Source organism: Lagenorhynchus albirostris, chromosome 9, assembly GCF_949774975.1.
Source record: "Lagenorhynchus albirostris chromosome 9, mLagAlb1.1, whole genome shotgun sequence".
Taxonomy (NCBI): domain Eukaryota; kingdom Metazoa; phylum Chordata; class Mammalia; order Artiodactyla; family Delphinidae; genus Lagenorhynchus; species Lagenorhynchus albirostris.
The window spans coordinates 93,485,632-93,498,526 of record NC_083103.1 but is presented as its reverse complement, the minus strand read 5'-3'; the positions used below and the strand labels follow the sequence as shown (position 1 = coordinate 93,498,526).

Sequence of the window (12,895 nt, the reverse complement as noted above, 5' to 3'; positions counted from 1 at the left end):
ACAAGGATGTACTGTACTACACGGGGCATAGAGCCAATATTTTGTAATAACTGTAAATGAAGTGTAACCTTTAAAATTGTATAAAAAATAAATTTTTTTTAAAAATTAAACTTTTGCATTTCAAAAGACACTGCTACAAAATGCAAAGCAAGTTATATACTGGGAAAAATATTTGCAAAACGCATATCTGATAAAAGGACCTGTATTGACAATACTCAATAAGAAAACATGTTTTTAAATGGGTAAAATATTCAAATAAATACTTCACCAAAAAAGAACAACAAATGGCAGACATGCACATGAAAAGATGTTCAACATCAACAGTCATTAGGAAAATGTTGGAACTTCCCTGGTGGTGCAGTGGTTAAGACTCTGTGTGCCCAATGCAGGTGGCCGGCAAGCTGTAACTAAGAAGCCCGTGAGCCGCAACTAAGGAGCCCATGTGCTGCAACTAAGGAGTTGGCGAGCAGCCACTAAGGAGCCTGCCTGCCAAAACCAAGACTGGGCACAACCAAATCAATGAATTAAAAAAAAAAAATAGTTGGGGCTTCCCTGGTGGCGTAGTGGTTGAAAGTCCACCTGCTGATGCAGGGGACACGGGTTCGTGCCCCGGTCCGGGAAGATCCCACATGCCACGGAGCGGCTGGGCCCGTGAGCCATGGCCGCTGAACCTGTGCGTCCGGAGCCTGTGCTCCATAATGGGAGAGGCCACAATGGTGAGAGGCCCGCGTACCACACACACACAAAAAAAGTTATTAGAAAAGTGCAAATTAAAACCACAATGAGATACTACTAAACGCTTATTAGAATGGCTAAAACTAAAAAGACTGATAACACCAAGTACTGGTGAGGATACAGAGTAATCAGAACACTTATGCATTGCTGGTGGGAATGCCAAATAGTAAAGCAACTTTGGAAAACAGTTTGCCAGTTTCTTATGTTAAGCAAACATATGGTCCAGCGATTCCACTCCTAAGTACTTACTCAAGAGAAAAGAAACATGTCCACATAAAGACTTGTACTTGAATATTCAGAGCAGCTTTATTTATAACAGACAAAAAATGGAAACAACTCAAATGTCCATCAACTAGTAAATAAACTTGGTATAATCTTATAAGTAAATGCTACTCAGCAGTAAAGAGGAATTAAATTACTGATACATGCAAAAACATAGATAAACTGCAAAAGCTTTATCTTAAATAAGAAACAGAAAAGGCTATATATTCTATGTTCTATTTACATAAAGTTCTAGAAAAGGCAAAAGCTACACTGAGAGAAAGCAGACCAGTGGTTGCCAATGGCTCAGGATAGAGGAGGCAATTGATTCCAAAGAGTCAGGAAGAAGCTTTCTGGAGTAACGGAAATATTTCATACCATGATTTTGGTGGTAGTTATACAACAGTATACATTTGTCAAAATTCATCATTTAAAATGGGTGAATTTTATTGCACCGTGTGGTACCTGCATTCAGCAGTTTATTCTGCTGGGAGTTCAAAGGACAATGCTAATATAAATTCAGTATCTGGCATCATTGTTTTTCTTGGCTTTGTGCATGTTAAACCTGGTATTTTTACTGATACAGTATTCCTATAGTTTCTCATACTGTTCAGTTTGACATACTCTTCAATAGGAACTGATGCTTCTCTTTTTCTAGGGTGTCTAAAATTCAGAACCAGGCTGATCCATCTTGTCTGACCCTAAACATGGTCCTAAAGTAAACTGCTTGAGAAAACTGGATCCCAAAGATTACACGTGGGGAATTTTTGAAGTGTGTCCATATTTCATTAGAGAGCAAAGAAGCCCAACTGAAAAAATTGTGGCAAGACTGACTGACAATGATAACTGTGGATTGGGCAAAAATTCTTGAAAGGACTATCTTGAAGAGTATGACCCAAACACTAGGTTATGGAATAACCTAGAGATTAAAGGTTAATGCTCTGTAAGTTGAGAACTGGTGTTCTATATAATAGACAAATTGCTTATCAAAGAGTTTTTAAATTTTAAGTAGAAAATATAAAGAGGGCTTTAAAAATTGGTAAGAAAGTGAGTCAACAGTGCCCAAAGGAGAGTCCAGTAACTGTGTCATTGGGAGCTGCTAGGAGAGTGGCCCATGGAGAGGGGCCGATCACCTTCCTATGACCTGGATGCTCTTCTCTCCAGATCCCAGACCTGGCTTCAAGCACCATCCACCTGCCCGAGAACCCTCCCTGGTCTACTCTGTAACTCCTTTAAATTGTGTGCTCAGCTTTCCTTAGTGAGCCTAGCAATGAGAGGAAAAAAATGAATTCTCCCTGGGAGAATCAGGGAGACATGGATAATAATAGGCACTAAAAATCTTTATGGAATGGGACACTGAGGACATAACTATAGCAGAAAGGTCAGTGACAGCTGACAAGTGGCAAGGAAATACTTAGTTAGGGAAAACGAAATCACTGCCTTCTATACCAAGGCAGGGTTTATCTGCTTCACCTGTTCCTAAATAAGCATGTTAATTCTGGGGGAGGATCATAAGAAATACTTGTAGACAAAAGTTTAAAAACATGTAACAAACCAAGAGTAAAAAGAAGATAAATCTGGTGTGACTTTTCATTTACTGTTAGCAGAGTTAAGACAATGATCACATTTAAGTATTGTGTGGACTAGAAATTTACCCTGGCATCATGCATTGACATTTTTTTGGTCATTTTAACATAGCTTACTTATGTAGAACAATTTTGGCAGTATATCTTCAGTCACAGGTAAGACTGTAGGTGGTGAGATCGTAGACAAGCAGTTACCTAAATTTACTGTTTACATTTTTGATGTTTTTCACTTATTGGATTTTTATTAATATGCTGAATAGTTTATCTACTTGACCAGTCGTTGCATTAAAAAGTTGCTCTTTGGGGTTTCATTGCCTTGATGTTTGAGTGTAATCTAACATTTTCACAAAGTGTTTATTTTGCATGACCTTAACAAATGTTTTAACCAATTAAAAAAGAAAGCAGGATGTTGTTGACACTGTATGTTGAAATGTTAACATTTTAGTACTTACAGTGTTTATCAGTCTGCAGTATTGTGTAATTAGTAATTATTTCAGGGGCGATACTTCGTTCCTTTTCACGTGAGTAGATGCAGTATAATATCACTGTATACTGTATCACTGTATTCTTTAGATTTAGAAAACAATACAAAAGTTGCATGCTTAAAAAAAAAACCCCACTAAGGTGCTTGGCAGTGGGTGGAATCAGAAAATGTGAAATTTCTCAAAAACTTATTGACTTAAATAATTTTGCCTATGTTACACATTAAAAAAAAAAAGAAAAACTTTACCCTTTTTCTTTTCTTTTCTTTTTTTCCTTTTTTGGCTGCATCACATGGCATGTGGGATCTTAGTTCCCTGACCAGGGACTGAACCCACGGCTCCTGCAGTAGAAGCATGGAGTCTTAACCACTGGATCACCACGGAAGTCCCCAAACTTTACACTTTTTGTAGGAAAAAAAACGGTGTATTTTACATAAAGTATACCTCCTTAAAACTGAATTTAAAACAAGAATTTACAACCTCCCCTTCAAGGCCACTGCCCTAAACCTGCTCTACTTCCTATATTCATCATCTCTGCCATTCCAGCCATCTCACTGTCACTACTCCTCTTCTCCCTCTAACAATCAACAAATCTCAGCAATCCTACCTCAGAATACCCCTCCTTTCTCTTTCTCTGCCACTGAGATCAGGCCCTCATTTTATCTTGTTAAAACTGTCTTCCTGACATAAGTTTATCTGCACTTTAGCACATCTAACGTAATGCAGCCACAGTCGTCCTTCTAAAAATTAAATCTGGAGAGTTTCCACTTCCACTAAGGGCAGAGTTGCTCCTAATAGACCAACCATTTCTGCAGATAAAAAACTATAGATTCGGGCTTCCCTGGTGGCACAGTGGTTGAGAATCTGCCTGCCAATGCAGGGGACACGGGTTTGAGCCCTGGTCTGGGAAGATCCCACATGCTGCGGAGCAACTAGGCCCGTGAGCCACAACTACTGAGCCTGCGCGTCTGGAGCCTGTGCTCCGCAACAAGAGAGGCCACGATAGTGAGAGGCCCACGTACCGCGATGAAAAGGGGCCCCCGCTTGCCGCAACTAGAGAAAGCCCTCGCACAGAAACTAAGACCCAACACAGCCAAAAATAAATTAATTAATTAATTAAAAAAAAAAAATCTAGTGGTTCTCAAAGTGTGGTCCTGGACCAGCACCTGGGAATCATAAATTCTTTAAAAAAAACAAAAACAAAAAACTATAGATTCTACACAAAATGTAAAAAAACACCTATCTAAAGATACTAAAGAACAAACAAAAACCAGGAGAAGACCTGACAACTGGAAGAAGTGAATACCACTATTGTTTCCTGTTTTCTTAATGGCTATTCATCTTTCACCTAAGGACAAACCCCAGACAGCTCTGTGCTGATGACTAAAACTGAGATAGAAGCCTTGCAGCCTTACCAGCTCAAGAGCCAAAGGACAAAACTGGGAGCTACCATAACAGCTAGAAAATGAGGGAGAAATCCCCAAAAGATAAAAGCCACAAATGGGGAACCCCCAATTCTGCATATGAATCTATCTAAATCTCTGGATGATCCCTGAACCACGCATGCACAGAAGAGACTCCAAGGAACCCATCTACAGATAAATGAACTCAACAGAGACCACAGCTGCTGCCCACCATGTTTAAGCCCAACCAAGGAAATAGCCTGATAAAACAAATTTAAACAAACAAACCACAAGATTTAATGGAGGAATACAACAGAATCCAGAGTCTCTACAATGTATTATTCACAATATTCAGGATTCAACCCTAAATTACCAATGTACAAAGAAACAGGAAAAGCAGGGTCTGCAAACTATGGTCTGTAGATCAAACCCAGACTGCTATCTATTTTTGTAAATGAAGTTTTATTGGAACACAGCCATGCTCATTTTGCTTACTTACTGTCTATGGCTGCTTTCATGCTACAACAGCAGAGCTGAGTAGCTGTGACAGGTGGTCTGCAAAGCCTCAAGTATTTACTATATGGCAGTTAATCCCTTCCCTCCACCCTGAGCCACTGGCAACTGATCTGCTTTCTCTCACTATAGTTTTGTCTCTTCTAGAACTTCATGTAAATAGAATCATACAGTGCATACCTTTTGCGTCTAGTTTCTTATTTAGAATAATGCTTTTGATTCTGACTCCTGGTCAAGAAAAAAGGCAATCAATAGAAAGGACTCCAAGGAGACCAAGATGTTGGAATTAGCAGGTAAAGATTTAAGGCATCTATTTTAACTATGCAAAAGAACATAAAGGAAAAAATATGCTCACAAGGAGTGAACATATAAAAACTCTTCACGGAGAAATAGAAACTATAAAAAAGACTAAACTGAAATGAAAGAACTGAAAAATACAATACTGGAAATATAAAATTCAATGCATGGGCTTAATAGACTGGAAATGATATAATAAAAAGTAAACTTGAAGACACATCAAAAGAAATTATCCAATATGGTGAACAGAGTAAAAAAGAATTGGAGGGCTTCCTGGTGGCACAGTGGTTAAGAATCCGCCTGCCAATGCAGGGGACACAGGTTCAAGCCCTGGTCCGGGAAGATCCACATGCCACAGGGCAACTAAGCCCGTGTGCCACAATTACTGAGCCTGCACTCTAGAGCCTGCAAGCCACAACTACTGAGCCCACGCGCCTACAGCCTATGCTCCACAACAAGAGAAGCCACTGCAATGAGAAGCCGCGCACTGCAATGAAGAGTAGCCCCCACTCGCCGCAACTAGAGAAAGCCTGTGCCCAGCAACGAAGACCCAACGCAGCCAAAAATAAATATTAAAAAAAAAGAATTGGAAAGAAATGAAAGAGCCCCCGTGAGCTATAGGACAATATCAAAAGTTCTAACACATGTGAAAGTGGAGTCCCAGAAGGAAAGGAGGGAATGGGACAGGAAAAATATTTGAAAATTATGTCAAAATTTCACAAATTTGGTGAAATACATAACTTTACAGAATAAGCAGCTGAGAAAACCCCAAACAGGTAAAACAGGAAGAAAGCCACACCTGGGAAAATCAAAGTCAAACTGCTGAAAACCAAGGATAGAAAACATTGAAAGAAACCATAGGGAAAAAATGACACAATACACAGAGAGAAACAACTGTCACTGACTTCTCATCAGAAACAATAGGAGACAGTTTATATTAGAAGGACATCTTCAACTGAGTAAACAAATTGTTGGATATTCACACAATGGACAACTATTCAGCATTAAAAAGGAATGAACATCGATATCTATTTAAAAAATTTTTTCAATAATTAATAACCTTCCAAAACAGAAAATACCAGGCCCAGATGGGTTCACTAGTGAATTCTACCACACATTTAAGGAAGAAATTATACCAATTCTCTACAATCTTTTAGAAGACAGAAGCAGAGGAAATACTTCCTAATTCAGTCTATGAGGCCAGCACTTACCCTAGTACCATAACCAGACAAAAATAAAAGAAGAAAAAGCTACAGACCAATATCTTTCATGAACACAGATGCAAAAATCCTTCACAAAATATTAGCGAATCAATACAAAACAGTATAAAAAGAATCATGACCAAGTGGGATTTACCCCAGGTATGCAAGGCTAGTTCAACATTCAAAAATCAATTAATATTATCCATCACATCAAAAGACTAAAAAAGACAAATCAAATGATCATGTCAACAGATGTAGAAAAAGCATTTGACAAAATCCATCATCCATTAATGGTAAAAATTCTCAGTAAACTAGGAATAGAGGGGAACTTTCTCAACATGGTAGACATCTACAAAAAAGTCTACAGTTAACATCATACTCAAGAGTGAGAAACTTGAAGTTTCCCAAGATCAGGTACAAGGTAAAGAAGTCCCCTCTCACCACCCCTTTTCAACATCATACTGGACGTCCTTGAAAATGTAATAAAGCAAGAAAAAGAAATAAAAGGTATACAGACTGAAAAGGAAGAAATAAAACTGTCTTTGTTTGCAAATGACATGATCATCCACTTATAAAATTGGAAAGAACAGACAAAAAAACCCTCCTTGAACTAATAAGCTGTTAAAGCAAGGTTGCACAACACAAGGTTAATATACAAAGGTCAATTGCTTTCCTAAATGCTAACAACGAACAAGTGGAATTTGGGACTTCCCTGGCAGTCCAGTAGTTAAGACTCTGCACTTCCAATGCAGGGGGTGTGGGTTCAATCCCTGGTCAGGGAACTAAGATCCCACAAGTCACATGGTGCGGCCAAAAAAAAGAATAAGTGGAATTTGAAATTAAAAACACAATTATCATTTACACTACATACACTTAGGTATAAATCTAACAAAATATGTACAAGATCTGTATGAGGAAAAGTACAAAACTGTGATGAACAATATCAAAGAAGAACTAAATAAATGGAGAGATATTCCATGTTCATGGAAAGGAAGACTCAACATTGTCAAGATGTCAGTTCTTCCCAACTTGATCTACAGAGTCAACACAATCCCAATCAAAATCCCAGCAAGTTATTCTATGGATATCAACAAATTGACTCTAAAGTTTATAAGAAGAGGCAAAGGATCTAGAATAAGTAACACAGTATTGAAAGAGAAGAACAAAATTGGAAGACTGATGCTACTCAACTTCCAGACTTGCTATAAAGCTATAAAATCAAGACAGCATGGTATTTGTGAAAGAATAGGCAAATAGATCAGTGGAACAGAACAGAGAGCCTAGAAATAGAACTCCATAAACACAGTCAACTGATCTTTAACAAAGAAGTGAAGATAATAAAATGGAGCAAAGAGTCTCTTCAACAAATGGTGCTAGAACTGGACATCCACATGCAAAAGAAAAATGGATCTAAACACAGACCTTACACCTTTCACAAAAATTAACTGAAAATGGATCATGGACCTAAATGTAAAATGCAAAACTATAAAACTCCTAGAAGACAACATAGGAGAAAACCTACATGAATGATATAACACCAAAGACATGATCCACAAAAGAAATACTTGATAAATTAGACTTCATTAAAATTAAAAACTTCTGGTAATTCCCTGGCAGTTCAGTAATTAGGATTCCACGCTTCCACTGCCAAGGGCCTGGGTTCAATCCCTGATCAGGGAACTAAGATCCACAAGCCATGCAGTGAGGCCAAATAAATAAATAAAATAAAAAACTTCTGCTCTGTGAAAGAAAGTATCAAGAAAATCAGAAGACAAGCCACAGACTGGGAGAAAATATTTGCAAAAGACACATCTGACAAAGGAATGTTATCCAAAGGATACAAAGACCTCTTAAAATTCAACAATAAAACAAACAATAAGGAAGTTCCCTGGTGGCCTAGTGGTTGGGATTCCAGGCTTTCACAGCCGTGGCCTGGGTTCAATCCCTGGTCAGGCAATTGAAATCCTGGAGGCCACACAGCACAGCCAAAAAAATAAGAATAAAATTAAATTTAAAATATCATCTCTCAGTTTAAAAACAAAAAGGATTTTAAAAATGGGCCAAAGACTTTAACAGACACCTCACCAAAAAAGATATATAGGTGGCAAATGAGGATATGAAAAGATGTTCCACATCATTTGTCATCAGGGAAATGCAAATTAAAACAATGAGATACCACTACATACCTATTAAAATGACCAAAATCCAGAACACTGACAACGACAAATGCTGGCGAGGATGTGGAGCAACAGGAACTCTCATTCATTTCTGTTGGGAATGCAAAGTGGTACAGCCACTCTGGAAGACAGTTTGCCAGTTTCTTACAAAACTAAACATACTCTTACCATATGATCCAGCCATCACTCTTCTTGGTATCTACCTAAAGGAGCTGAAAACTTATGTCCATACAAAAATTTGCACTTGGATATGTATAGCAGCTTTATGCAAATTGCCAAAACTTGGAAGCAACCAAGATGTCCTTCAAAGATGAATAAATAAAAAACTGTCGTACATTCAAACAATGGAATATTATTCAATGCTAAAAAGAAATGAGCTATCAAGCCATGAAAAGACATGGAGAAACCTCAAATGCATAGTACTAAGTGAAAGAAGCCAATCTGAAAGCCTACATATTGTATGATTCAACTATACAGCACTCTGGAAGAAGCAAAACTATGGAGACAATAAAAAGATCAGTTGGGGAGTGGGGGATAAAGAGGCAGAGCACCGAGGATGGGCAGTGAAAAATACTCTGTATAATAATAAATATATGTCATTATACATTTGTCCAAATCATAAAGTGTATAACACCAAGAGTGAACCCTAAGGTAAACTATGTACTTTGAGTGATTATGATGTGTCAATGTAGGTTCACCTTTGGTAAAAAATGTACCACTCTAGTGAGTAACGTTGATAAAGGGAAGGCTATGCATGTGTATGGGCAGGGGGCATAAGGGAAATCTCTGTACCTCCCTCTCAATTTTGTTGTAAACTTCAAACTGCACTAAAAAAATTAAGTCTTTTTAAAAAAAGCAATGAACTACTGATATAGTTCACATTCATCACATCATAGATGAATCTCAAAAATGTAAGTGAAAGAAAGGCACGAATGTCTAGAAAAGATAAGTGTAATCTACAGTGACAGAAAGCAGATCAGTGTTTACCTGGGAATGGTGGGGAGGAAGCACAGTGATTAAGAAGGAATACAGGGGGCTTCCCTGGTGGCTCAGTGGTTGAGAGTCCGCCTGCCGATGCAGGGGACATGGGTTCATGCCCCGGTCCGGGAATATCCCGCATGCCGCGCAGCTAGGCCCGTGAGCCATGGCCGCTGAGCCTGCGCATCCGGAGCCTGTGCTCCACAACGGGAGAGGCCACAGCAGTGAGAGGCCCGTGTACCGCAAAAAAAAAAAAAAAAAAAAAAAAATACAGAATACAGGGAAGATTTTAGGGTAGTGGGTATGTGCTATACCTTGACTGTGTTAGTGTTTACATGTGTGATTAATTTGTCAAAACTCATCAAACTGTAACTTAAAATAAGTGCATTTTATTGCATGTAAATTATACCTAAATTTTTTTGATTTTTAAAAAAAATCTGAAGGATAATTCTAAGTTTCAACAATTAAAACTATGAAAATTTCCCAAATACTTTATTCAAGAAAATTACAACTCTTTCTAATATAGCATAATCAACAGGCATGTAGTTTGTCTTTATGATGCATGTTGCCAGTGAATTAAATAGATGTGTATTCTGGATGGAAAAGGCCAAATTAAAATGGAATTCTAAAGAATAGTCAATGAATTAATATTCAATTCACAAAATAAAAACGTAGACCTAAATCTAATCATATCAATAATCATATTAAATACAAATACACTAAAAGCCTATTATTAAAAGTAAGCTTGTCAGAATAGATCAAAAAGAAAGACCCAATTATATGTTGTCTACAAAACATATAAAAATGTAGATAGGTTGAAGGTAAAAGATGGCAAAATATATACTGTGTAAAGAGTAAGCATATATAACTGTAATATCTATATTAATATTACATAAAATAAACATTAAGAGTATGACCAAGATAGAGACATTTCATAATGATAAAATGTCAATGATGAAGATAATTCATCAAGAATACATAACAATCATAACTGTATATGCATCTAACAACACAGCTTCAAAATATAAGAAACAAAAATTGACAGAATTAAAAAGAAAAAGAGAAAAATCTATAATCACAGAAATTTTAACATCGCCCCCTCAGCAACTGATATAACTAAATTTTTAAATTACTGTTCCTCAATAAAAGTAGACATAAAAATCCTTCAAAAATATTAGCAAGTCAAATCCAGCAATATATAAACAATAACATATCTTGCCCAGGTTGGGTGTAATCACAAGAATGGAGAATTGGTTTAACATTTGAAAATAAATCAACGTAATTCACTGTATTAACAGAATAAAGGAGAAAAAGCATTTGATAATTTTAACAGATGCAGAAAAACCATTTGATAAAATTAAGCATCCAATCATATTAATAAGAAGTCTCAGAAAATCTGTTGTTTTTGTAGAAAATGATAAGCTGCTTCTCAAATATATGTATGTAAGTGCAAACAACCTAGAATATCCAAAGCAATCTTGAACAAAAAGAAGAAGACTTTGGGACTTCCCTGGTGGGGCAGTGGTTAAGAATCCGCCGGCCAATGCAGGGGACATGGGTTCAATCCCTGGTCTGGAAAGATCCCACATGCCACGGAGCAACTAATCCCATGCACCACAACTACTGAGCCCGCGTGCCACAACTACTGAAGCCCTTGCGCCTAGAGCCCATGGTCTGCAACAAGAGAAGCCACTGCAATGAGAAGCCCGCACACCACAACAAACAGTAACCCCCCCCCCACTCACTGCAACTAGAGAGAGCCTGCACACAGCAATGAAGACCCAACGCAGCCAAAAATTAATTATTTTTTTAAAGTTAAAAAAAAAAAGCAGAAGACTTTGCATAATCTGACTTCATGACTTACTATAAACCTATAATAATTACAACACTGTGATCTGACATAAAGATAGGCAAATATATCAATGCAATAGATTGGTACTGTACTCAGAATAAACCCACTATTTATACAAATGACTCATACTGCCATTTGGTTTTTGGCGAAGGTGTCAAGCAACCCAATGGGGAAAGTCTTTTCAACAAATGGTGCCAGAACAACTGGATATCCACATGGGAAAAAATTAACTTCAACCCCTACTTCTCACCATACACAAAAATTAATCTGAGATGGATCAGAGACATAAATATTAACGCTAAAATGATAAAGCTTCCATAAGAAAACAGAGGAGAACATCTTTGCTACTTCAGGGGAGGCAGAGGTTTCTTAGGACTGAGAATGCAATACCTATAAATGGAAACTTGATAAATTAGACATCATTGAAAGTAAATTTTCTGTTCACCAAAAGATGCAATTTTAAAATGAATAGATAAGTCAGAGACTGGAAGAAAATTTTCACGGAACATGTAACTGACAAGAGACTATTTGGAATATGTAAAGAGCATCTACTATACAGTCATAGAAAGCCAAAACCTCAATTCCCGCAAAAAAGGTGTGCGTGGGGGGGAATATTTGACAGGACGCTTCACAAAAACAGGTAAATTAATGACCAATAAGCACATGGAAAAAGTGATCAACATCATTAGTCACTAGGGAAATGCAAATCAAAACCACAATGAAATACTACTGCACAACCACTTGAATGGCAAGGATATGAAGCAACCAAAACTCTCAAACATTGTAGGTAGAGTATAAAAAGGTATATCCACTTTGGAAATATGTTTGGCCTTTTCTTATAAAACTAAACATATACCTACCCTACAACCCAGCAATTGTATTCCTAGGAATTTACCCAAGAGAAATAAAAGTATATGATCACACAAAGACTTGCACTTGAATATTCACAGCTTTATTCATAATAGTTAAAAATCTGGAAACTGCTACCTACCATCAACAGGAAGATGGATAAACTGTGGTATATTAACAAGAGGAATACTACTCAAGAATAAAAAAGACAGCATGAAAACTACCAAAAGCATTATGCTGAATGAAAGAAAAGAGTACATGTTATATGATTTCATTTATGTGACATTCTAGAACATACAGAATTAGTCTTCGATAAAAAAGTCAGAACAGTAGTTACCTTTGGGAGTGTAAGGACAGGGAATGACAGGGAAGGTACATGAGAAATTATCTGGTTTAATCACAGTATTCTCTATATCTTGATGGGCTTTGAATTTTGTCAAAACTCACTGAATGGTACAACTTAATATTTATATATTTAACTGCATATACAATTTATTACCACAAAAAAGGAAACACAAATAATATTAAAGTCTAATTAATGATATACAAGTTTATGAGTT

At 37.1% G+C, this 12,895-nt stretch overlaps 1 protein-coding gene and 1 non-coding gene across 6 annotated transcripts in view; one reads left to right on the top strand and one right to left on the bottom strand.

Moving 5' to 3' along the window:
- RNF214 (ring finger protein 214) overlaps window positions 1-12,895 on the bottom strand; it is a 57,830-nt gene that overhangs the window by 24,538 nt on the left and 20,397 nt on the right. The window lies entirely within an intron of this gene.
- On the top strand, window positions 1,447-1,584 carry LOC132526603 (small nucleolar RNA SNORA8). Its single transcript, XR_009542597.1, has one exon. It is a non-coding gene; the product is annotated as a small nucleolar RNA SNORA8 (small nucleolar RNA).